General features: G+C 56.3%; 46 non-coding genes across 46 annotated transcripts; 30 read left to right on the top strand and 16 right to left on the bottom strand.

The window, feature by feature from the left end:
* Nucleotides 1-8: 8 nt before the first annotated feature.
* On the bottom strand, nucleotides 9-81 carry trnak-cuu. Its single transcript has one exon. It is a non-coding gene; the product is annotated as a tRNA-Lys (tRNA).
* A 140-nt stretch (nucleotides 82-221) lies between these two features.
* Nucleotides 222-292, top strand: trnag-gcc. Its single transcript has one exon. It is a non-coding gene; the product is annotated as a tRNA-Gly (tRNA).
* Nucleotides 293-574: 282 nt separating this feature from the next.
* On the top strand, nucleotides 575-645 carry trnag-gcc. The gene has a single exon. It is a non-coding gene; the product is annotated as a tRNA-Gly (tRNA).
* A 720-nt stretch (nucleotides 646-1,365) lies between these two features.
* trnak-cuu lies at nucleotides 1,366-1,438 on the bottom strand. Its single transcript has one exon. It is a non-coding gene; the product is annotated as a tRNA-Lys (tRNA).
* Nucleotides 1,439-1,578: 140 nt separating this feature from the next.
* On the top strand, nucleotides 1,579-1,649 carry trnag-gcc. Its single transcript has one exon. It is a non-coding gene; the product is annotated as a tRNA-Gly (tRNA).
* Nucleotides 1,650-1,931: 282 nt separating this feature from the next.
* trnag-gcc lies at nucleotides 1,932-2,002 on the top strand. Its single transcript has one exon. It is a non-coding gene; the product is annotated as a tRNA-Gly (tRNA).
* A 720-nt stretch (nucleotides 2,003-2,722) lies between these two features.
* Nucleotides 2,723-2,795, bottom strand: trnak-cuu. Its single transcript has one exon. It is a non-coding gene; the product is annotated as a tRNA-Lys (tRNA).
* A 140-nt stretch (nucleotides 2,796-2,935) lies between these two features.
* On the top strand, nucleotides 2,936-3,006 carry trnag-gcc. The gene has a single exon. It is a non-coding gene; the product is annotated as a tRNA-Gly (tRNA).
* A 281-nt stretch (nucleotides 3,007-3,287) lies between these two features.
* Nucleotides 3,288-3,358, top strand: trnag-gcc. Its single transcript has one exon. It is a non-coding gene; the product is annotated as a tRNA-Gly (tRNA).
* A 720-nt stretch (nucleotides 3,359-4,078) lies between these two features.
* Nucleotides 4,079-4,151, bottom strand: trnak-cuu. The gene has a single exon. It is a non-coding gene; the product is annotated as a tRNA-Lys (tRNA).
* Nucleotides 4,152-4,291: 140 nt separating this feature from the next.
* Nucleotides 4,292-4,362, top strand: trnag-gcc. The gene has a single exon. It is a non-coding gene; the product is annotated as a tRNA-Gly (tRNA).
* A 282-nt stretch (nucleotides 4,363-4,644) lies between these two features.
* trnag-gcc lies at nucleotides 4,645-4,715 on the top strand. The gene has a single exon. It is a non-coding gene; the product is annotated as a tRNA-Gly (tRNA).
* A 720-nt stretch (nucleotides 4,716-5,435) lies between these two features.
* trnak-cuu lies at nucleotides 5,436-5,508 on the bottom strand. The gene has a single exon. It is a non-coding gene; the product is annotated as a tRNA-Lys (tRNA).
* A 140-nt stretch (nucleotides 5,509-5,648) lies between these two features.
* Nucleotides 5,649-5,719, top strand: trnag-gcc. The gene has a single exon. It is a non-coding gene; the product is annotated as a tRNA-Gly (tRNA).
* A 282-nt stretch (nucleotides 5,720-6,001) lies between these two features.
* Nucleotides 6,002-6,072, top strand: trnag-gcc. The gene has a single exon. It is a non-coding gene; the product is annotated as a tRNA-Gly (tRNA).
* A 720-nt stretch (nucleotides 6,073-6,792) lies between these two features.
* trnak-cuu lies at nucleotides 6,793-6,865 on the bottom strand. Its single transcript has one exon. It is a non-coding gene; the product is annotated as a tRNA-Lys (tRNA).
* A 140-nt stretch (nucleotides 6,866-7,005) lies between these two features.
* Nucleotides 7,006-7,076, top strand: trnag-gcc. Its single transcript has one exon. It is a non-coding gene; the product is annotated as a tRNA-Gly (tRNA).
* A 282-nt stretch (nucleotides 7,077-7,358) lies between these two features.
* trnag-gcc lies at nucleotides 7,359-7,429 on the top strand. Its single transcript has one exon. It is a non-coding gene; the product is annotated as a tRNA-Gly (tRNA).
* A 720-nt stretch (nucleotides 7,430-8,149) lies between these two features.
* On the bottom strand, nucleotides 8,150-8,222 carry trnak-cuu. Its single transcript has one exon. It is a non-coding gene; the product is annotated as a tRNA-Lys (tRNA).
* Nucleotides 8,223-8,362: 140 nt separating this feature from the next.
* trnag-gcc lies at nucleotides 8,363-8,433 on the top strand. Its single transcript has one exon. It is a non-coding gene; the product is annotated as a tRNA-Gly (tRNA).
* A 282-nt stretch (nucleotides 8,434-8,715) lies between these two features.
* trnag-gcc lies at nucleotides 8,716-8,786 on the top strand. Its single transcript has one exon. It is a non-coding gene; the product is annotated as a tRNA-Gly (tRNA).
* Nucleotides 8,787-9,506: 720 nt separating this feature from the next.
* trnak-cuu lies at nucleotides 9,507-9,579 on the bottom strand. Its single transcript has one exon. It is a non-coding gene; the product is annotated as a tRNA-Lys (tRNA).
* Nucleotides 9,580-9,719: 140 nt separating this feature from the next.
* Nucleotides 9,720-9,790, top strand: trnag-gcc. Its single transcript has one exon. It is a non-coding gene; the product is annotated as a tRNA-Gly (tRNA).
* Nucleotides 9,791-10,072: 282 nt separating this feature from the next.
* On the top strand, nucleotides 10,073-10,143 carry trnag-gcc. Its single transcript has one exon. It is a non-coding gene; the product is annotated as a tRNA-Gly (tRNA).
* Nucleotides 10,144-10,864: 721 nt separating this feature from the next.
* trnak-cuu lies at nucleotides 10,865-10,937 on the bottom strand. The gene has a single exon. It is a non-coding gene; the product is annotated as a tRNA-Lys (tRNA).
* Nucleotides 10,938-11,077: 140 nt separating this feature from the next.
* trnag-gcc lies at nucleotides 11,078-11,148 on the top strand. Its single transcript has one exon. It is a non-coding gene; the product is annotated as a tRNA-Gly (tRNA).
* A 281-nt stretch (nucleotides 11,149-11,429) lies between these two features.
* On the top strand, nucleotides 11,430-11,500 carry trnag-gcc. Its single transcript has one exon. It is a non-coding gene; the product is annotated as a tRNA-Gly (tRNA).
* Nucleotides 11,501-12,219: 719 nt separating this feature from the next.
* On the bottom strand, nucleotides 12,220-12,292 carry trnak-cuu. Its single transcript has one exon. It is a non-coding gene; the product is annotated as a tRNA-Lys (tRNA).
* A 139-nt stretch (nucleotides 12,293-12,431) lies between these two features.
* Nucleotides 12,432-12,502, top strand: trnag-gcc. Its single transcript has one exon. It is a non-coding gene; the product is annotated as a tRNA-Gly (tRNA).
* A 283-nt stretch (nucleotides 12,503-12,785) lies between these two features.
* Nucleotides 12,786-12,856, top strand: trnag-gcc. The gene has a single exon. It is a non-coding gene; the product is annotated as a tRNA-Gly (tRNA).
* Nucleotides 12,857-13,575: 719 nt separating this feature from the next.
* On the bottom strand, nucleotides 13,576-13,648 carry trnak-cuu. Its single transcript has one exon. It is a non-coding gene; the product is annotated as a tRNA-Lys (tRNA).
* A 140-nt stretch (nucleotides 13,649-13,788) lies between these two features.
* Nucleotides 13,789-13,859, top strand: trnag-gcc. The gene has a single exon. It is a non-coding gene; the product is annotated as a tRNA-Gly (tRNA).
* A 282-nt stretch (nucleotides 13,860-14,141) lies between these two features.
* On the top strand, nucleotides 14,142-14,212 carry trnag-gcc. The gene has a single exon. It is a non-coding gene; the product is annotated as a tRNA-Gly (tRNA).
* A 719-nt stretch (nucleotides 14,213-14,931) lies between these two features.
* trnak-cuu lies at nucleotides 14,932-15,004 on the bottom strand. The gene has a single exon. It is a non-coding gene; the product is annotated as a tRNA-Lys (tRNA).
* A 140-nt stretch (nucleotides 15,005-15,144) lies between these two features.
* Nucleotides 15,145-15,215, top strand: trnag-gcc. Its single transcript has one exon. It is a non-coding gene; the product is annotated as a tRNA-Gly (tRNA).
* Nucleotides 15,216-15,497: 282 nt separating this feature from the next.
* On the top strand, nucleotides 15,498-15,568 carry trnag-gcc. The gene has a single exon. It is a non-coding gene; the product is annotated as a tRNA-Gly (tRNA).
* A 720-nt stretch (nucleotides 15,569-16,288) lies between these two features.
* Nucleotides 16,289-16,361, bottom strand: trnak-cuu. Its single transcript has one exon. It is a non-coding gene; the product is annotated as a tRNA-Lys (tRNA).
* A 140-nt stretch (nucleotides 16,362-16,501) lies between these two features.
* On the top strand, nucleotides 16,502-16,572 carry trnag-gcc. The gene has a single exon. It is a non-coding gene; the product is annotated as a tRNA-Gly (tRNA).
* A 1,071-nt stretch (nucleotides 16,573-17,643) lies between these two features.
* trnak-cuu lies at nucleotides 17,644-17,716 on the bottom strand. The gene has a single exon. It is a non-coding gene; the product is annotated as a tRNA-Lys (tRNA).
* A 140-nt stretch (nucleotides 17,717-17,856) lies between these two features.
* Nucleotides 17,857-17,927, top strand: trnag-gcc. The gene has a single exon. It is a non-coding gene; the product is annotated as a tRNA-Gly (tRNA).
* A 282-nt stretch (nucleotides 17,928-18,209) lies between these two features.
* Nucleotides 18,210-18,280, top strand: trnag-gcc. Its single transcript has one exon. It is a non-coding gene; the product is annotated as a tRNA-Gly (tRNA).
* Nucleotides 18,281-19,000: 720 nt separating this feature from the next.
* Nucleotides 19,001-19,073, bottom strand: trnak-cuu. The gene has a single exon. It is a non-coding gene; the product is annotated as a tRNA-Lys (tRNA).
* Nucleotides 19,074-19,212: 139 nt separating this feature from the next.
* Nucleotides 19,213-19,283, top strand: trnag-gcc. Its single transcript has one exon. It is a non-coding gene; the product is annotated as a tRNA-Gly (tRNA).
* A 282-nt stretch (nucleotides 19,284-19,565) lies between these two features.
* Nucleotides 19,566-19,636, top strand: trnag-gcc. Its single transcript has one exon. It is a non-coding gene; the product is annotated as a tRNA-Gly (tRNA).
* Nucleotides 19,637-20,356: 720 nt separating this feature from the next.
* trnak-cuu lies at nucleotides 20,357-20,429 on the bottom strand. The gene has a single exon. It is a non-coding gene; the product is annotated as a tRNA-Lys (tRNA).
* Nucleotides 20,430-20,569: 140 nt separating this feature from the next.
* On the top strand, nucleotides 20,570-20,640 carry trnag-gcc. The gene has a single exon. It is a non-coding gene; the product is annotated as a tRNA-Gly (tRNA).
* The last annotated feature ends 197 nt before the right edge of the window (nucleotides 20,641-20,837 follow it).

Here is a 20,837-nt window from a genome sequence, read left to right as displayed (position 1 = left end):
GAGCACGCCGCCCAACGTGGGGCTCGAACCCACGACCCTGAGATTAAGAGTCTCATGCTCTACCGACTGAGCTAGCCGGGCAACCCGCTGGCGTTTGGCAGAGCGCTGGTGCCGGCCTTTCCTTTTCCTTTGCCCTCGGGGCAGACACGTGAAGGTCTTGGATCTGGACTTGTTCTGTGCTGTTGGTCACGTCAGTACGCACAGTCCGGCGGCCGGCCGTGGCATTGGTGGTTCAGTGGTAGAATTCTCGCCTGCCACGCGGGAGGCCCGGGTTCGATTCCCGGCCAATGCACCCCTCGGCTTTCTTTTCTTCAAAAGCCTCGTGCCCCGCCGCTAACCGAGGCAGCTTTTCCCTCCGGAGCCGAAAGCCTTTGCTCGGAAAGGCACGCTGCTTTTAGGCAGCCACGCAGAAGGCCATATGGCGTATTATGTTCTGCTCCCAAATGCACGTTTCGCCCCATGCCCGATGTTTCGAGGGCGGCATTGACAAGACATGGCATGGCAGCCATGTGCGCTTCCACCGGGTCTGAGGGCGCCTCGTGGGAATCTGAGTAGCAACGGCATAGCGTGCATAGCATTGGTGGTTCAGTGGTAGAATTCTCGCCTGCCACGCGGGAGGCCCGGGTTCGATTCCCGGCCAATGCAAGAGCTGCGTTTTGCCAGGGGTTCCCCACTAGAGCCTTCCCGGCGCGCTCTTTGCAGAACTGAATACGAGTTAGCGTAAGGCAAAAAGCAGTAACGCAGGCAACCAGTTGCAAACCTATCTCGTGTTTCCGAGAGAAGCCTCTAGCAAAGGCCCTCTTCAGCTTTCCATCTTTTCAAAGTGAGGGCAAACGGAGGAAGGTCCAGCTGCTTGAAATCCACTTGCCATCCAGGAGGGCTTGTTGCTTGCCCTTTTCACTTTCGCCCGTGGAAACGCTCCAGACTGACCCGACCACGCTGGCCAGGCTGCTCCTTTCTTATAAGGGAAGGGAGGAACTGCAGCTGATGAAATGCGCCGAGCATGGCAGGATTTTAAAGTTTCCACGTTGCGTCCACTGCGATCCAGTAGGGCATTTCCAGTCTGCCTGAATTGCCATCACCTGAGGAGGCACGTTGCAGTCTGGGACCAGGGGGGGCAGAGAACAAGGAGATGTTGCAGTCAGGTGCTCCAAGATGATCCAATAACTCTTTTGCAAATAGGGTGGTGAGCGAAAAAGGCAGCTTCACTAGACATCGTGGGAAGGCGTTTGTTTTGGTGCCCCGGTGGACTAGTAAAAGCATTTTCCCTTTGTCAAGGCATTGTCTGCTTCAGGTAAGTTTTCACTTCTGCATGCTAGTTTGCGTTGCGGTTTTTCCCGCTCGGCCAGGAAAAGGTGAGCACGCCGCCCAACGTGGGGCTCGAACCCACGACCCTGAGATTAAGAGTCTCATGCTCTACCGACTGAGCTAGCCGGGCAACCCGCTGGCGTTTGGCAGAGCGCTGGTGCCGGCCTTTCCTTTTCCTTTGCCCTCGGGGCAGACACGTGAAGGTCTTGGATCTGGACTTGTTCTGTGCTGTTGGTCACGTCAGTACGCACAGTCCGGCGGCCGGCCGTGGCATTGGTGGTTCAGTGGTAGAATTCTCGCCTGCCACGCGGGAGGCCCGGGTTCGATTCCCGGCCAATGCACCCCTCGGCTTTCTTTTCTTCAAAAGCCTCGTGCCCCGCCGCTAACCGAGGCAGCTTTTCCCTCCGGAGCCGAAAGCCTTTGCTCGGAAAGGCACGCTGCTTTTAGGCAGCCACGCAGAAGGCCATATGGCGTATTATGTTCTGCTCCCAAATGCACGTTTCGCCCCATGCCCGATGTTTCGAGGGCGGCATTGACAAGACATGGCATGGCAGCCATGTGCGCTTCCACCGGGTCTGAGGGCGCCTCGTGGGAATCTGAGTAGCAACGGCATAGCGTGCATAGCATTGGTGGTTCAGTGGTAGAATTCTCGCCTGCCACGCGGGAGGCCCGGGTTCGATTCCCGGCCAATGCAAGAGCTGCGTTTTGCCAGGGGTTCCCCACTAGAGCCTTCCCGGCGCGCTCTTTGCAGAACTGAATACGAGTTAGCGTAAGGCAAAAAGCAGTAACGCAGGCAACCAGTTGCAAACCTATCTCGTGTTTCCGAGAGAAGCCTCTAGCAAAGGCCCTCTTCAGCTTTCCATCTTTTCAAAGTGAGGGCAAACGGAGGAAGGTCCAGCTGCTTGAAATCCACTTGCCATCCAGGAGGGCTTGTTGCTTGCCCTTTTCACTTTCGCCCGTGGAAACGCTCCAGACTGACCCGACCACGCTGGCCAGGCTGCTCCTTTCTTATAAGGGAAGGGAGGAACTGCAGCTGATGAAATGCGCCGAGCATGGCAGGATTTTAAAGTTTCCACGTTGCGTCCACTGCGATCCAGTAGGGCATTTCCAGTCTGCCTGAATTGCCATCACCTGAGGAGGCACGTTGCAGTCTGGGACCAGGGGGGGCAGAGAACAAGGAGATGTTGCAGTCAGGTGCTCCAAGATGATCCAATAACTCTTTTGCAAATAGGGTGGTGAGCGAAAAAGGCAGCTTCACTAGACATCGTGGGAAGGCGTTTGTTTTGGTGCCCCGGTGGACTAGTAAAAGCATTTTCCCTTTGTCAAGGCATTGTCTGCTTCAGGTAAGTTTTCACTTCTGCATGCTAGTTTGCGTTGCGGTTTTTCCCGCTCGGCCAGGAAAAGGTGAGCACGCCGCCCAACGTGGGGCTCGAACCCACGACCCTGAGATTAAGAGTCTCATGCTCTACCGACTGAGCTAGCCGGGCAACCCGCTGGCGTTTGGCAGAGCGCTGGTGCCGGCCTTTCCTTTTCCTTTGCCCTCGGGGCAGACACGTGAAGGTCTTGGATCTGGACTTGTTCTGTGCTGTTGGTCACGTCAGTACGCACAGTCCGGCGGCCGGCCGTGGCATTGGTGGTTCAGTGGTAGAATTCTCGCCTGCCACGCGGGAGGCCCGGGTTCGATTCCCGGCCAATGCACCCCTCGGCTTTCTTTTCTTCAAAAGCCTCGTGCCCCGCCGCTAACCGAGGCAGCTTTTCCCTCCGGAGCCGAAAGCCTTTGCTCGGAAAGGCACGCTGCTTTTAGGCAGCCACGCAGAAGGCCATATGGCGTATTATGTTCTGCTCCCAAATGCACGTTTCGCCCCATGCCCGATGTTTCGAGGCGGCATTGACAAGACATGGCATGGCAGCCATGTGCGCTTCCACCGGGTCTGAGGGCGCCTCGTGGGAATCTGAGTAGCAACGGCATAGCGTGCATAGCATTGGTGGTTCAGTGGTAGAATTCTCGCCTGCCACGCGGGAGGCCCGGGTTCGATTCCCGGCCAATGCAAGAGCTGCGTTTTGCCAGGGGTTCCCCACTAGAGCCTTCCCGGCGCGCTCTTTGCAGAACTGAATACGAGTTAGCGTAAGGCAAAAAGCAGTAACGCAGGCAACCAGTTGCAAACCTATCTCGTGTTTCCGAGAGAAGCCTCTAGCAAAGGCCCTCTTCAGCTTTCCATCTTTTCAAAGTGAGGGCAAACGGAGGAAGGTCCAGCTGCTTGAAATCCACTTGCCATCCAGGAGGGCTTGTTGCTTGCCCTTTTCACTTTCGCCCGTGGAAACGCTCCAGACTGACCCGACCACGCTGGCCAGGCTGCTCCTTTCTTATAAGGGAAGGGAGGAACTGCAGCTGATGAAATGCGCCGAGCATGGCAGGATTTTAAAGTTTCCACGTTGCGTCCACTGCGATCCAGTAGGGCATTTCCAGTCTGCCTGAATTGCCATCACCTGAGGAGGCACGTTGCAGTCTGGGACCAGGGGGGGCAGAGAACAAGGAGATGTTGCAGTCAGGTGCTCCAAGATGATCCAATAACTCTTTTGCAAATAGGGTGGTGAGCGAAAAAGGCAGCTTCACTAGACATCGTGGGAAGGCGTTTGTTTTGGTGCCCCGGTGGACTAGTAAAAGCATTTTCCCTTTGTCAAGGCATTGTCTGCTTCAGGTAAGTTTTCACTTCTGCATGCTAGTTTGCGTTGCGGTTTTTCCCGCTCGGCCAGGAAAAGGTGAGCACGCCGCCCAACGTGGGGCTCGAACCCACGACCCTGAGATTAAGAGTCTCATGCTCTACCGACTGAGCTAGCCGGGCAACCCGCTGGCGTTTGGCAGAGCGCTGGTGCCGGCCTTTCCTTTTCCTTTGCCCTCGGGGCAGACACGTGAAGGTCTTGGATCTGGACTTGTTCTGTGCTGTTGGTCACGTCAGTACGCACAGTCCGGCGGCCGGCCGTGGCATTGGTGGTTCAGTGGTAGAATTCTCGCCTGCCACGCGGGAGGCCCGGGTTCGATTCCCGGCCAATGCACCCCTCGGCTTTCTTTTCTTCAAAAGCCTCGTGCCCCGCCGCTAACCGAGGCAGCTTTTCCCTCCGGAGCCGAAAGCCTTTGCTCGGAAAGGCACGCTGCTTTTAGGCAGCCACGCAGAAGGCCATATGGCGTATTATGTTCTGCTCCCAAATGCACGTTTCGCCCCATGCCCGATGTTTCGAGGGCGGCATTGACAAGACATGGCATGGCAGCCATGTGCGCTTCCACCGGGTCTGAGGGCGCCTCGTGGGAATCTGAGTAGCAACGGCATAGCGTGCATAGCATTGGTGGTTCAGTGGTAGAATTCTCGCCTGCCACGCGGGAGGCCCGGGTTCGATTCCCGGCCAATGCAAGAGCTGCGTTTTGCCAGGGGTTCCCCACTAGAGCCTTCCCGGCGCGCTCTTTGCAGAACTGAATACGAGTTAGCGTAAGGCAAAAAGCAGTAACGCAGGCAACCAGTTGCAAACCTATCTCGTGTTTCCGAGAGAAGCCTCTAGCAAAGGCCCTCTTCAGCTTTCCATCTTTTCAAAGTGAGGGCAAACGGAGGAAGGTCCAGCTGCTTGAAATCCACTTGCCATCCAGGAGGGCTTGTTGCTTGCCCTTTTCACTTTCGCCCGTGGAAACGCTCCAGACTGACCCGACCACGCTGGCCAGGCTGCTCCTTTCTTATAAGGGAAGGGAGGAACTGCAGCTGATGAAATGCGCCGAGCATGGCAGGATTTTAAAGTTTCCACGTTGCGTCCACTGCGATCCAGTAGGGCATTTCCAGTCTGCCTGAATTGCCATCACCTGAGGAGGCACGTTGCAGTCTGGGACCAGGGGGGGCAGAGAACAAGGAGATGTTGCAGTCAGGTGCTCCAAGATGATCCAATAACTCTTTTGCAAATAGGGTGGTGAGCGAAAAAGGCAGCTTCACTAGACATCGTGGGAAGGCGTTTGTTTTGGTGCCCCGGTGGACTAGTAAAAGCATTTTCCCTTTGTCAAGGCATTGTCTGCTTCAGGTAAGTTTTCACTTCTGCATGCTAGTTTGCGTTGCGGTTTTTCCCGCTCGGCCAGGAAAAGGTGAGCACGCCGCCCAACGTGGGGCTCGAACCCACGACCCTGAGATTAAGAGTCTCATGCTCTACCGACTGAGCTAGCCGGGCAACCCGCTGGCGTTTGGCAGAGCGCTGGTGCCGGCCTTTCCTTTTCCTTTGCCCTCGGGGCAGACACGTGAAGGTCTTGGATCTGGACTTGTTCTGTGCTGTTGGTCACGTCAGTACGCACAGTCCGGCGGCCGGCCGTGGCATTGGTGGTTCAGTGGTAGAATTCTCGCCTGCCACGCGGGAGGCCCGGGTTCGATTCCCGGCCAATGCACCCCTCGGCTTTCTTTTCTTCAAAAGCCTCGTGCCCCGCCGCTAACCGAGGCAGCTTTTCCCTCCGGAGCCGAAAGCCTTTGCTCGGAAAGGCACGCTGCTTTTAGGCAGCCACGCAGAAGGCCATATGGCGTATTATGTTCTGCTCCCAAATGCACGTTTCGCCCCATGCCCGATGTTTCGAGGGCGGCATTGACAAGACATGGCATGGCAGCCATGTGCGCTTCCACCGGGTCTGAGGGCGCCTCGTGGGAATCTGAGTAGCAACGGCATAGCGTGCATAGCATTGGTGGTTCAGTGGTAGAATTCTCGCCTGCCACGCGGGAGGCCCGGGTTCGATTCCCGGCCAATGCAAGAGCTGCGTTTTGCCAGGGGTTCCCCACTAGAGCCTTCCCGGCGCGCTCTTTGCAGAACTGAATACGAGTTAGCGTAAGGCAAAAAGCAGTAACGCAGGCAACCAGTTGCAAACCTATCTCGTGTTTCCGAGAGAAGCCTCTAGCAAAGGCCCTCTTCAGCTTTCCATCTTTTCAAAGTGAGGGCAAACGGAGGAAGGTCCAGCTGCTTGAAATCCACTTGCCATCCAGGAGGGCTTGTTGCTTGCCCTTTTCACTTTCGCCCGTGGAAACGCTCCAGACTGACCCGACCACGCTGGCCAGGCTGCTCCTTTCTTATAAGGGAAGGGAGGAACTGCAGCTGATGAAATGCGCCGAGCATGGCAGGATTTTAAAGTTTCCACGTTGCGTCCACTGCGATCCAGTAGGGCATTTCCAGTCTGCCTGAATTGCCATCACCTGAGGAGGCACGTTGCAGTCTGGGACCAGGGGGGGCAGAGAACAAGGAGATGTTGCAGTCAGGTGCTCCAAGATGATCCAATAACTCTTTTGCAAATAGGGTGGTGAGCGAAAAAGGCAGCTTCACTAGACATCGTGGGAAGGCGTTTGTTTTGGTGCCCCGGTGGACTAGTAAAAGCATTTTCCCTTTGTCAAGGCATTGTCTGCTTCAGGTAAGTTTTCACTTCTGCATGCTAGTTTGCGTTGCGGTTTTTCCCGCTCGGCCAGGAAAAGGTGAGCACGCCGCCCAACGTGGGGCTCGAACCCACGACCCTGAGATTAAGAGTCTCATGCTCTACCGACTGAGCTAGCCGGGCAACCCGCTGGCGTTTGGCAGAGCGCTGGTGCCGGCCTTTCCTTTTCCTTTGCCCTCGGGGCAGACACGTGAAGGTCTTGGATCTGGACTTGTTCTGTGCTGTTGGTCACGTCAGTACGCACAGTCCGGCGGCCGGCCGTGGCATTGGTGGTTCAGTGGTAGAATTCTCGCCTGCCACGCGGGAGGCCCGGGTTCGATTCCCGGCCAATGCACCCCTCGGCTTTCTTTTCTTCAAAAGCCTCGTGCCCCGCCGCTAACCGAGGCAGCTTTTCCCTCCGGAGCCGAAAGCCTTTGCTCGGAAAGGCACGCTGCTTTTAGGCAGCCACGCAGAAGGCCATATGGCGTATTATGTTCTGCTCCCAAATGCACGTTTCGCCCCATGCCCGATGTTTCGAGGGCGGCATTGACAAGACATGGCATGGCAGCCATGTGCGCTTCCACCGGGTCTGAGGGCGCCTCGTGGGAATCTGAGTAGCAACGGCATAGCGTGCATAGCATTGGTGGTTCAGTGGTAGAATTCTCGCCTGCCACGCGGGAGGCCCGGGTTCGATTCCCGGCCAATGCAAGAGCTGCGTTTTGCCAGGGGTTCCCCACTAGAGCCTTCCCGGCGCGCTCTTTGCAGAACTGAATACGAGTTAGCGTAAGGCAAAAAGCAGTAACGCAGGCAACCAGTTGCAAACCTATCTCGTGTTTCCGAGAGAAGCCTCTAGCAAAGGCCCTCTTCAGCTTTCCATCTTTTCAAAGTGAGGGCAAACGGAGGAAGGTCCAGCTGCTTGAAATCCACTTGCCATCCAGGAGGGCTTGTTGCTTGCCCTTTTCACTTTCGCCCGTGGAAACGCTCCAGACTGACCCGACCACGCTGGCCAGGCTGCTCCTTTCTTATAAGGGAAGGGAGGAACTGCAGCTGATGAAATGCGCCGAGCATGGCAGGATTTTAAAGTTTCCACGTTGCGTCCACTGCGATCCAGTAGGGCATTTCCAGTCTGCCTGAATTGCCATCACCTGAGGAGGCACGTTGCAGTCTGGGACCAGGGGGGGCAGAGAACAAGGAGATGTTGCAGTCAGGTGCTCCAAGATGATCCAATAACTCTTTTGCAAATAGGGTGGTGAGCGAAAAAGGCAGCTTCACTAGACATCGTGGGAAGGCGTTTGTTTTGGTGCCCCGGTGGACTAGTAAAAGCATTTTCCCTTTGTCAAGGCATTGTCTGCTTCAGGTAAGTTTTCACTTCTGCATGCTAGTTTGCGTTGCGGTTTTTCCCGCTCGGCCAGGAAAAGGTGAGCACGCCGCCCAACGTGGGGCTCGAACCCACGACCCTGAGATTAAGAGTCTCATGCTCTACCGACTGAGCTAGCCGGGCAACCCGCTGGCGTTTGGCAGAGCGCTGGTGCCGGCCTTTCCTTTTCCTTTGCCCTCGGGGCAGACACGTGAAGGTCTTGGATCTGGACTTGTTCTGTGCTGTTGGTCACGTCAGTACGCACAGTCCGGCGGCCGGCCGTGGCATTGGTGGTTCAGTGGTAGAATTCTCGCCTGCCACGCGGGAGGCCCGGGTTCGATTCCCGGCCAATGCACCCCTCGGCTTTCTTTTCTTCAAAAGCCTCGTGCCCCGCCGCTAACCGAGGCAGCTTTTCCCTCCGGAGCCGAAAGCCTTTGCTCGGAAAGGCACGCTGCTTTTAGGCAGCCACGCAGAAGGCCATATGGCGTATTATGTTCTGCTCCCAAATGCACGTTTCGCCCCATGCCCGATGTTTCGAGGGCGGCATTGACAAGACATGGCATGGCAGCCATGTGCGCTTCCACCGGGTCTGAGGGCGCCTCGTGGGAATCTGAGTAGCAACGGCATAGCGTGCATAGCATTGGTGGTTCAGTGGTAGAATTCTCGCCTGCCACGCGGGAGGCCCGGGTTCGATTCCCGGCCAATGCAAGAGCTGCGTTTTGCCAGGGGTTCCCCACTAGAGCCTTCCCGGCGCGCTCTTTGCAGAACTGAATACGAGTTAGCGTAAGGCAAAAAGCAGTAACGCAGGCAACCAGTTGCAAACCTATCTCGTGTTTCCGAGAGAAGCCTCTAGCAAAGGCCCTCTTCAGCTTTCCATCTTTTCAAAGTGAGGGCAAACGGAGGAAGGTCCAGCTGCTTGAAATCCACTTGCCATCCAGGAGGGCTTGTTGCTTGCCCTTTTCACTTTCGCCCGTGGAAACGCTCCAGACTGACCCGACCACGCTGGCCAGGCTGCTCCTTTCTTATAAGGGAAGGGAGGAACTGCAGCTGATGAAATGCGCCGAGCATGGCAGGATTTTAAAGTTTCCACGTTGCGTCCACTGCGATCCAGTAGGGCATTTCCAGTCTGCCTGAATTGCCATCACCTGAGGAGGCACGTTGCAGTCTGGGACCAGGGGGGGCAGAGAACAAGGAGATGTTGCAGTCAGGTGCTCCAAGATGATCCAATAACTCTTTTGCAAATAGGGTGGTGAGCGAAAAAGGCAGCTTCACTAGACATCGTGGGAAGGCGTTTGTTTTGGTGCCCCGGTGGACTAGTAAAAGCATTTTCCCTTTGTCAAGGCATTGTCTGCTTCAGGTAAGTTTTCACTTCTGCATGCTAGTTTGCGTTGCGGTTTTTCCCGCTCGGCCAGGAAAAGGTGAGCACGCCGCCCAACGTGGGGCTCGAACCCACGACCCTGAGATTAAGAGTCTCATGCTCTACCGACTGAGCTAGCCGGGCAACCCGCTGGCGTTTGGCAGAGCGCTGGTGCCGGCCTTTCCTTTTCCTTTGCCCTCGGGGCAGACACGTGAAGGTCTTGGATCTGGACTTGTTCTGTGCTGTTGGTCACGTCAGTACGCACAGTCCGGCGGCCGGCCGTGGCATTGGTGGTTCAGTGGTAGAATTCTCGCCTGCCACGCGGGAGGCCCGGGTTCGATTCCCGGCCAATGCACCCCTCGGCTTTCTTTTCTTCAAAAGCCTCGTGCCCCGCCGCTAACCGAGGCAGCTTTTCCCTCCGGAGCCGAAAGCCTTTGCTCGGAAAGGCACGCTGCTTTTAGGCAGCCACGCAGAAGGCCATATGGCGTATTATGTTCTGCTCCCAAATGCACGTTTCGCCCCATGCCCGATGTTTCGAGGGCGGCATTGACAAGACATGGCATGGCAGCCATGTGCGCTTCCACCGGGTCTGAGGGCGCCTCGTGGGAATCTGAGTAGCAACGGCATAGCGTGCATAGCATTGGTGGTTCAGTGGTAGAATTCTCGCCTGCCACGCGGGAGGCCCGGGTTCGATTCCCGGCCAATGCAAGAGCTGCGTTTTGCCAGGGGTTCCCCACTAGAGCCTTCCCGGCGCGCTCTTTGCAGAACTGAATACGAGTTAGCGTAAGGCAAAAAGCAGTAACGCAGGCAACCAGTTGCAAACCTATCTCGTGTTTCCGAGAGAAGCCTCTAGCAAAGGCCCTCTTCAGCTTTCCATCTTTTCAAAGTGAGGGCAAACGGAGGAAGGTCCAGCTGCTTGAAATCCACTTGCCATCCAGGAGGGCTTGTTGCTTGCCCTTTTCACTTTCGCCCGTGGAAACGCTCCAGACTGACCCGACCACGCTGGCCAGGCTGCTCCTTTCTTATAAGGGAAGGGAGGAACTGCAGCTGATGAAATGCGCCGAGCATGGCAGGATTTTTAAAGTTTCCACGTTGCGTCCACTGCGATCCAGTAGGGCATTTCCAGTCTGCCTGAATTGCCATCACCTGAGGAGGCACGTTGCAGTCTGGGACCAGGGGGGGCAGAGAACAAGGAGATGTTGCAGTCAGGTGCTCCAAGATGATCCAATAACTCTTTTGCAAATAGGGTGGTGAGCGAAAAAGGCAGCTTCACTAGACATCGTGGGAAGGCGTTTGTTTTGGTGCCCCGGTGGACTAGTAAAAGCATTTTCCCTTTGTCAAGGCATTGTCTGCTTCAGGTAAGTTTTCACTTCTGCATGCTAGTTTGCGTTGCGGTTTTTCCCGCTCGGCCAGGAAAAGGTGAGCACGCCGCCCAACGTGGGGCTCGAACCCACGACCCTGAGATTAAGAGTCTCATGCTCTACCGACTGAGCTAGCCGGGCAACCCGCTGGCGTTTGGCAGAGCGCTGGTGCCGGCCTTTCCTTTTCCTTTGCCCTCGGGGCAGACACGTGAAGGTCTTGGATCTGGACTTGTTCTGTGCTGTTGGTCACGTCAGTACGCACAGTCCGGCGGCCGGCCGTGGCATTGGTGGTTCAGTGGTAGAATTCTCGCCTGCCACGCGGGAGGCCCGGGTTCGATTCCCGGCCAATGCACCCCTCGGCTTTCTTTCTTCAAAAGCCTCGTGCCCCGCCGCTAACCGAGGCAGCTTTTCCCTCCGGAGCCGAAAGCCTTTGCTCGGAAAGGCACGCTGCTTTTAGGCAGCCACGCAGAAGGCCATATGGCGTATTATGTTCTGCTCCCAAATGCACGTTTCGCCCCATGCCCGATGTTTCGAGGGCGGCATTGACAAGACATGGCATGGCAGCCATGTGCGCTTCCACCGGGTCTGAGGGCGCCTCGTGGGAATCTGAGTAGCAACGGCATAGCGTGCATAGCATTGGTGGTTCAGTGGTAGAATTCTCGCCTGCCACGCGGGAGGCCCGGGTTCGATTCCCGGCCAATGCAAGAGCTGCGTTTTGCCAGGGGTTCCCCACTAGAGCCTTCCCGGCGCGCTCTTTGCAGAACTGAATACGAGTTAGCGTAAGGCAAAAAGCAGTAACGCAGGCAACCAGTTGCAAACCTATCTCGTGTTTCCGAGAGAAGCCTCTAGCAAAGGCCCTCTTCAGCTTTCCATCTTTTCAAAGTGAGGGCAAACGGAGGAAGGTCCAGCTGCTTGAAATCCACTTGCCATCCAGGAGGGCTTGTTGCTTGCCCTTTTCACTTTCGCCCGTGGAAACGCTCCAGACTGACCCGACCACGCTGGCCAGGCTGCTCCTTTCTTATAAGGGAAGGGAGGAACTGCAGCTGATGAAATGCGCCGAGCATGGCAGGATTTTAAAGTTTCCACGTTGCGTCCACTGCGATCCAGTAGGGCATTTCCAGTCTGCCTGAATTGCCATCACCTGAGGAGGCACGTTGCAGTCTGGGACCAGGGGGGGCAGAGAACAAGGAGATGTTGCAGTCAGGTGCTCCAAGATGATCCAATAACTCTTTTGCAAATAGGGTGGTGAGCGAAAAAGGCAGCTTCACTAGACATCGTGGGAAGGCGTTTGTTTTGGTGCCCCGGTGGACTAGTAAAAGCATTTTCCCTTTGTCAAGGCATTGTCTGCTTCAGGTAAGTTTTCACTTCTGCATGCTAGTTTGCGTTGCGGTTTTTCCCGCTCGGCCAGGAAAGGTGAGCACGCCGCCCAACGTGGGGCTCGAACCCACGACCCTGAGATTAAGAGTCTCATGCTCTACCGACTGAGCTAGCCGGGCAACCCGCTGGCGTTTGGCAGAGCGCTGGTGCCGGCCTTTCCTTTTCCTTTGCCCTCGGGCAGACACGTGAAGGTCTTGGATCTGGACTTGTTCTGTGCTGTTGGTCACGTCAGTACGCACAGTCCGGCGGCCGGCCGTGGCATTGGTGGTTCAGTGGTAGAATTCTCGCCTGCCACGCGGGAGGCCCGGGTTCGATTCCCGGCCAATGCACCCCTCGGCTTTCTTTTCTTCAAAAGCCTCGTGCCCCGCCGCTAACCGAGGCAGCTTTTTCCCTCCGGAGCCGAAAGCCTTTGCTCGGAAAGGCACGCTGCTTTTAGGCAGCCACGCAGAAGGCCATATGGCGTATTATGTTCTGCTCCCAAATGCACGTTTCGCCCCATGCCCGATGTTTCGAGGGCGGCATTGACAAGACATGGCATGGCAGCCATGTGCGCTTCCACCGGGTCTGAGGGCGCCTCGTGGGAATCTGAGTAGCAACGGCATAGCGTGCATAGCATTGGTGGTTCAGTGGTAGAATTCTCGCCTGCCACGCGGGAGGCCCGGGTTCGATTCCCGGCCAATGCAAGAGCTGCGTTTTGCCAGGGGTTCCCCACTAGAGCCTTCCCGGCGCGCTCTTTGCAGAACTGAATACGAGTTAGCGTAAGGCAAAAAGCAGTAACGCAGGCAACCAGTTGCAAACCTATCTCGTGTTTCCGAGAGAAGCCTCTAGCAAAGGCCCTCTTCAGCTTTCCATCTTTCAAAGTGAGGGCAAACGGAGGAAGGTCCAGCTGCTTGAAATCCACTTGCCATCCAGGAGGGCTTGTTGCTTGCCCTTTTCACTTTCGCCCGTGGAAACGCTCCAGACTGACCCGACCACGCTGGCCAGGCTGCTCCTTTCTTATAAGGGAAGGGAGGAACTGCAGCTGATGAAATGCGCCGAGCATGGCAGGATTTTAAAGTTTCCACGTTGCGTCCACTGCGATCCAGTAGGGCATTTCCAGTCTGCCTGAATTGCCATCACCTGAGGAGGCACGTTGCAGTCTGGGACCAGGGGGGGCAGAGAACAAGGAGATGTTGCAGTCAGGTGCTCCAAGATGATCCAATAACTCTTTTGCAAATAGGGTGGTGAGCGAAAAAGGCAGCTTCACTAGACATCGTGGGAAGGCGTTTGTTTTGGTGCCCCGGTGGACTAGTAAAAGCATTTTCCCTTTGTCAAGGCATTGTCTGCTTCAGGTAAGTTTTCACTTCTGCATGCTAGTTTGCGTTGCGGTTTTTCCCGCTCGGCCAGGAAAAGGTGAGCACGCCGCCCAACGTGGGGCTCGAACCCACGACCCTGAGATTAAGAGTCTCATGCTCTACCGACTGAGCTAGCCGGGCAACCCGCTGGCGTTTGGCAGAGCGCTGGTGCCGGCCTTTCCTTTTCCTTTGCCCTCGGGGCAGACACGTGAAGGTCTTGGATCTGGACTTGTTCTGTGCTGTTGGTCACGTCAGTACGCACAGTCCGGCGGCCGGCCGTGGCATTGGTGGTTCAGTGGTAGAATTCTCGCCTGCCACGCGGGAGGCCCGGGTTCGATTCCCGGCCAATGCACCCCTCGGCTTTCTTTTCTTCAAAAGCCTCGTGCCCCGCCGCTAACCGAGGCAGCTTTTCCCTCCGGAGCCGAAAGCCTTTGCTCGGAAAGGCACGCTGCTTTTAGGCAGCCACGCAGAAGGCCATATGGCGTATTATGTTCTGCTCCCAAATGCACGTTTCGCCCCATGCCCGATGTTTCGAGGGCGGCATTGACAAGACATGGCATGGCAGCCATGTGCGCTTCCACCGGGTCTGAGGGCGCCTCGTGGGAATCTGAGTAGCAACGGCATAGCGTGCATAGCATTGGTGGTTCAGTGGTAGAATTCTCGCCTGCCACGCGGGAGGCCCGGGTTCGATTCCCGGCCAATGCAAGAGCTGCGTTTTGCCAGGGGTTCCCCACTAGAGCCTTCCCGGCGCGCTCTTTGCAGAACTGAATACGAGTTAGCGTAAGGCAAAAAGCAGTAACGCAGGCAACCAGTTGCAAACCTATCTCGTGTTTCCGAGAGAAGCCTCTAGCAAAGGCCCTCTTCAGCTTTCCATCTTTTCAAAGTGAGGGCAAACGGAGGAAGGTCCAGCTGCTTGAAATCCACTTGCCATCCAGGAGGGCTTGTTGCTTGCCCTTTTCACTTTCGCCCGTGGAAACGCTCCAGACTGACCCGACCACGCTGGCCAGGCTGCTCCTTTCTTATAAGGGAAGGGAGGAACTGCAGCTGATGAAATGCGCCGAGCATGGCAGGATTTTAAAGTTTCCACGTTGCGTCCACTGCGATCCAGTAGGGCATTTCCAGTCTGCCTGAATTGCCATCACCTGAGGAGGCACGTTGCAGTCTGGGACCAGGGGGGGCAGAGAACAAGGAGATGTTGCAGTCAGGTGCTCCAAGATGATCCAATAACTCTTTTGCAAATAGGGTGGTGAGCGAAAAGGCAGCTTCACTAGACATCGTGGGAAGGCGTTTGTTTTGGTGCCCCGGTGGACTAGTAAAAGCATTTTCCCTTTGTCAAGGCATTGTCTGCTTCAGGTAAGTTTTCACTTCTGCATGCTAGTTTGCGTTGCGGTTTTTCCCGCTCGGCCAGGAAAAGGTGAGCACGCCGCCCAACGTGGGGCTCGAACCCACGACCCTGAGATTAAGAGTCTCATGCTCTACCGACTGAGCTAGCCGGGCAACCCGCTGGCGTTTGGCAGAGCGCTGGTGCCGGCCTTTCCTTTTCCTTTGCCCTCGGGGCAGACACGTGAAGGTCTTGGATCTGGACTTGTTCTGTGCTGTTGGTCACGTCAGTACGCACAGTCCGGCGGCCGGCCGTGGCATTGGTGGTTCAGTGGTAGAATTCTCGCCTGCCACGCGGGAGGCCCGGGTTCGATTCCCGGCCAATGCACCCCTCGGCTTTCTTTTCTTCAAAAGCCTCGTGCCCCGCCGCTAACCGAGGCAGCTTTTCCCTCCGGAGCCGAAAGCCTTTGCTCGGAAAGGCACGCTGCTTTTAGGCAGCCACGCAGAAGGCCATATGGCGTATTATGTTCTGCTCCCAAATGCACGTTTCGCCCCATGCCCGATGTTTCGAGGGCGGCATTGACAAGACATGGCATGGCAGCCATGTGCGCTTCCACCGGGTCTGAGGGCGCCTCGTGGGAATCTGAGTAGCAACGGCATAGCGTGCATAGCATTGGTGGTTCAGTGGTAGAATTCTCGCCTGCCACGCGGGAGGCCCGGGTTCGATTCCCGGCCAATGCAAGAGCTGCGTTTTGCCAGGGGTTCCCCACTAGAGCCTTCCCGGCGCGCTCTTTGCAGAACTGAATACGAGTTAGCGTAAGGCAAAAAGCAGTAACGCAGGCAACCAGTTGCAAACCTATCTCGTGTTTCCGAGAGAAGCCTCTAGCAAAGGCCCTCTTCAGCTTTCCATCTTTTCAAAGTGAGGGCAAACGGAGGAAGGTCCAGCTGCTTGAAATCCACTTGCCATCCAGGAGGGCTTGTTGCTTGCCCTTTTCACTTTCGCCCGTGGAAACGCTCCAGACTGACCCGACCACGCTGGCCAGGCTGCTCCTTTCTTATAAGGGAAGGGAGGAACTGCAGCTGATGAAATGCGCCGAGCATGGCAGGATTTTAAAGTTTCCACGTTGCGTCCACTGCGATCCAGTAGGGCATTTCCAGTCTGCCTGAATTGCCATCACCTGAGGAGGCACGTTGCAGTCTGGGACCAGGGGGGGCAGAGAACAAGGAGATGTTGCAGTCAGGTGCTCCAAGATGATCCAATAACTCTTTTGCAAATAGGGTGGTGAGCGAAAAAGGCAGCTTCACTAGACATCGTGGGAAGGCGTTTGTTTTGGTGCCCCGGTGGACTAGTAAAAGCATTTTCCCTTTGTCAAGGCATTGTCTGCTTCAGGTAAGTTTTCACTTCTGCATGCTAGTTTGCGTTGCGGTTTTTCCCGCTCGGCCAGGAAAAGGTGAGCACGCCGCCCAACGTGGGGCTCGAACCCACGACCCTGAGATTAAGAGTCTCATGCTCTACCGACTGAGCTAGCCGGGCAACCCGCTGGCGTTTGGCAGAGCGCTGGTGCCGGCCTTTCCTTTTCCTTTGCCCTCGGGGCAGACACGTGAAGGTCTTGGATCTGGACTTGTTCTGTGCTGTTGGTCACGTCAGTACGCACAGTCCGGCGGCCGGCCGTGGCATTGGTGGTTCAGTGGTAGAATTCTCGCCTGCCACGCGGGAGGCCCGGGTTCGATTCCCGGCCAATGCACCCCTCGGCTTTCTTTCTTCAAAAGCCTCGTGCCCCGCCGCTAACCGAGGCAGCTTTTCCCTCCGGAGCCGAAAGCCTTTGCTCGGAAAGGCACGCTGCTTTTAGGCAGCCACGCAGAAGGCCATATGGCGTATTATGTTCTGCTCCCAAATGCACGTTTCGCCCCATGCCCGATGTTTCGAGGGCGGCATTGACAAGACATGGCATGGCAGCCATGTGCGCTTCCACCGGGTCTGAGGGCGCCTCGTGGGAATCTGAGTAGCAACGGCATAGCGTGCATAGCATTGGTGGTTCAGTGGTAGAATTCTCGCCTGCCACGCGGGAGGCCCGGGTTCGATTCCGGCCAATGCAAGAGCTGCGTTTTGCCAGGGGTTCCCCACTAGAGCCTTCCCGGCGCGCTCTTTGCAGAACTGAATACGAGTTAGCGTAAGGCAAAAAGCAGTAACGCAGGCAACCAGTTGCAAACCTATCTCGTGTTTCCGAGAGAAGCCTCTAGCAAAGGCCCTCTTCAGCTTTCCATCTTTTCAAAGTGAGGGCAAACGGAGGAAGGTCCAGCTGCTTGAAATCCACTTGCCATCCAGGAGGGCTTGTTGCTTGCCCTTTTCACTTTCGCCCGTGGAAACGCTCCAGACTGACCCGACCACGCTGGCCAGGCTGCTCCTTTCTTATAAGGGAAGGGAGGAACTGCAGCTGATGAAATGCGCCGAGCATGGCAGGATTTTAAAGTTTCCACGTTGCGTCCACTGCGATCCAGTAGGGCATTTCCAGTCTGCCTGAATTGCCATCACCTGAGGAGGCACGTTGCAGTCTGGGACCAGGGGGGGCAGAGAACAAGGAGATGTTGCAGTCAGGTGCTCCAAGATGATCCAATAACTCTTTTGCAAATAGGGTGGTGAGCGAAAAAGGCAGCTTCACTAGACATCGTGGGAAGGCGTTTGTTTTGGTGCCCCGGTGGACTAGTAAAAGCATTTTCCCTTTGTCAAGGCATTGTCTGCTTCAGGTAAGTTTTCACTTCTGCATGCTAGTTTGCGTTGCGGTTTTTCCCGCTCGGCCAGGAAAAGGTGAGCACGCCGCCCAACGTGGGGCTCGAACCCACGACCCTGAGATTAAGAGTCTCATGCTCTACCGACTGAGCTAGCCGGGCAACCCGCTGGCGTTTGGCAGAGCGCTGGTGCCAGCCTTTCCTTTTCCTTTGCCCTCGGGGCAGACACGTGAAGGTCTTGGATCTGGACTTGTTCTGTGCTGTTGGTCACGTCAGTACGCACAGTCCGGCGGCCGGCCGTGGCATTGGTGGTTCAGTGGTAGAATTCTCGCCTGCCACGCGGGAGGCCCGGGTTCGATTCCCGGCCAATGCACCCCTCGGCTTTCTTTTCTTCAAAAGCCTCGTGCCCCGCCGCTAACCGAGGCAGCTTTTCCCTCCGGAGCCGAAAGCCTTTGCTCGGAAAGGCACGCTGCTTTTAGGCAGCCACGCAGAAGGCCATATGGCGTATTATGTTCTGCTCCCAAATGCACGTTTCGCCCCATGCCCGATGTTTCGAGGGCGGCATTGACAAGACATGGCATGGCAGCCATGTGCGCTTCCACCGGGTCTGAGGGCGCCTCGTGGGAATCTGAGTAGCAACGGCATAGCGTGCATAGCATTGGTGGTTCAGTGGTAGAATTCTCGCCTGCCACGCGGGAGGCCCGGGTTCGATTCCCGGCCAATGCAAGAGCTGCGTTTTGCCAGGGGTTCCCCACTAGAGCCTTCCCGGCGCGCTCTTTGCAGAACTGAATACGAGTTAGCGTAAGGCAAAAAGCAGTAACGCAGGCAACCAGTTGCAAACCTATCTCGTGTTTCCGAGAGAAGCCTCTAGCAAAGGCCCTCTTCAGCTTTCCATCTTTTCAAAGTGAGGGCAAACGGAGGAAGGTCCAGCTGCTTGAAATCCACTTGCCATCCAGGAGGGCTTGTTGCTTGCCCTTTTCACTTTCGCCCGTGGAAACGCTCCAGACTGACCCGACCACGCTGGCCAGGCTGCTCCTTTCTTATAAGGGAAGGGAGGAACTGCAGCTGATGAAATGCGCCGAGCATGGCAGGATTTTAAAGTTTCCACGTTGCGTCCACTGCGATCCAGTAGGGCATTTCCAGTCTGCCTGAATTGCCATCACCTGAGGAGGCACGTTGCAGTCTGGGACCAGGGGGGGCAGAGAACAAGGAGATGTTGCAGTCAGGTGCTCCAAGATGATCCAATAACTCTTTTGCAAATAGGGTGGTGAGCGAAAAAGGCAGCTTCACTAGACATCGTGGGAAGGCGTTTGTTTTGGTGCCCCGGTGGACTAGTAAAAGCATTTTCCCTTTGTCAAGGCATTGTCTGCTTCAGGTAAGTTTTCACTTCTGCATGCTAGTTTGCGTTGCGGTTTTTCCCGCTCGGCCAGGAAAAGGTGAGCACGCCGCCCAACGTGGGGCTCGAACCCACGACCCTGAGATTAAGAGTCTCATGCTCTACCGACTGAGCTAGCCGGGCAACCCGCTGGCGTTGGCAGAGCGCTGGTGCCGGCCTTTCCTTTTCCTTTGCCCTCGGGGCAGACACGTGAAGGTCTTGGATCTGGACTTGTTCTGTGCTGTTGGTCACGTCAGTACGCACAGTCCGGCGGCCGGCCGTGGCATTGGTGGTTCAGTGGTAGAATTCTCGCCTGCCACGCGGGAGGCCCGGGTTCGATTCCCGGCCAATGCACCCCTCGGCTTTCTTTTCTTCAAAAGCCTCGTGCCCCGCCGCTAACCGAGGCAGCTTTTCCCTCCGGAGCCGAAAGCCTTTGCTCGGAAAGGCACGCTGCTTTTAGGCAGCCACGCAGAAGGCCATATGGCGTATTATGTTCTGCTCCCAAATGCACGTTTCGCCCCATGCCCGATGTTTCGAGGGCGGCATTGACAAGACATGGCATGGCAGCCATGTGCGCTTCCACCGGGTCTGAGGGCGCCTCGTGGGAATCTGAGTAGCAACGGCATAGCGTGCATAGCATTGGTGGTTCAGTGGTAGAATTCTCGCCTGCCACGCGGGAGGCCCGGGTTCGATTCCCGGCCAATGCAAGAGCTGCGTTTTGCCAGGGGTTCCCCACTAGAGCCTTCCCGGCGCGCTCTTTGCAGAACTGAATACGAGTTAGCGTAAGGCAAAAAGCAGTAACGCAGGCAACCAGTTGCAAACCTATCTCGTGTTTCCGAGAGAAGCCTCTAGCAAAGGCCCTCTTCAGCTTTCCATCTTTTCAAAGTGAGGGCAAACGGAGGAAGGTCCAGCTGCTTGAAATCCACTTGCCATCCAGGAGGGCTTGTTGCTTGCCCTTTTCACTTTCGCCCGTGGAAACGCTCCAGACTGACCCGACCACGCTGGCCAGGCTGCTCCTTTCTTATAAGGGAAGGGAGGAACTGCAGCTGATGAAATGCGCCGAGCATGGCAGGATTTTAAAGTTTCCACGTTGCGTCCACTGCGATCCAGTAGGGCATTTCCAGTCTGCCTGAATTGCCATCACCTGAGGAGGCACGTTGCAGTCTGGGACCAGGGGGGGCAGAGAACAAGGAGATGTTGCAGTCAGGTGCTCCAAGATGATCCAATAACTCTTTTGCAAATAGGGTGGTGAGCGAAAAAGGCAGCTTCACTAGACATCGTGGGAAGGCGTTTGTTTTGGTGCCCCGGTGGACTAGTAAAAGCATTTTCCCTTTGTCAAGGCATTGTCTGCTTCAGGTAAGTTTTCACTTCTGCATGCTAGTTTGCGTTGCGGTTTTTCCCGCTCGGCCAGGAAAAGGTGAGCACGCCGCCCAACGTGGGGCTCGAACCCACGACCCTGAGATTAAGAGTCTCATGCTCTACCGACTGAGCTAGCCGGGCAACCCGCTGGCGTTTGGCAGAGCGCTGGTGCCGGCCTTTCCTTTTCCTTTGCCCTCGGGGCAGACACGTGAAGGTCTTGGATCTGGACTTGTTCTGTGCTGTTGGTCACGTCAGTACGCACAGTCCGGCGGCCGGCCGTGGCATTGGTGGTTCAGTGGTAGAATTCTCGCCTGCCACGCGGGAGGCCCGGGTTCGATTCCCGGCCAATGCACCCCTCGGCTTTCTTTTCTTCAAAAGCCTCGTGCCCCGCCGCTAACCGAGGCAGCTTTTCCCTCCGGAGCCGAAAGCCTTTGCTCGGAAAGGCACGCTGCTTTTAGGCAGCCACGCAGAAGGCCATATGGCGTATTATGTTCTGCTCCCAAATGCACGTTTCGCCCCATGCCCGATGTTTCGAGGGCGGCATTGACA

This window comes from Xenopus tropicalis, chromosome 2 (genome assembly GCF_000004195.4).
Source record: "Xenopus tropicalis strain Nigerian chromosome 2, UCB_Xtro_10.0, whole genome shotgun sequence".
Classification (NCBI taxonomy): Eukaryota; Metazoa; Chordata; class Amphibia; order Anura; family Pipidae; genus Xenopus; species Xenopus tropicalis.
This window is presented reverse-complemented; position numbering and strand designations above follow the sequence as displayed.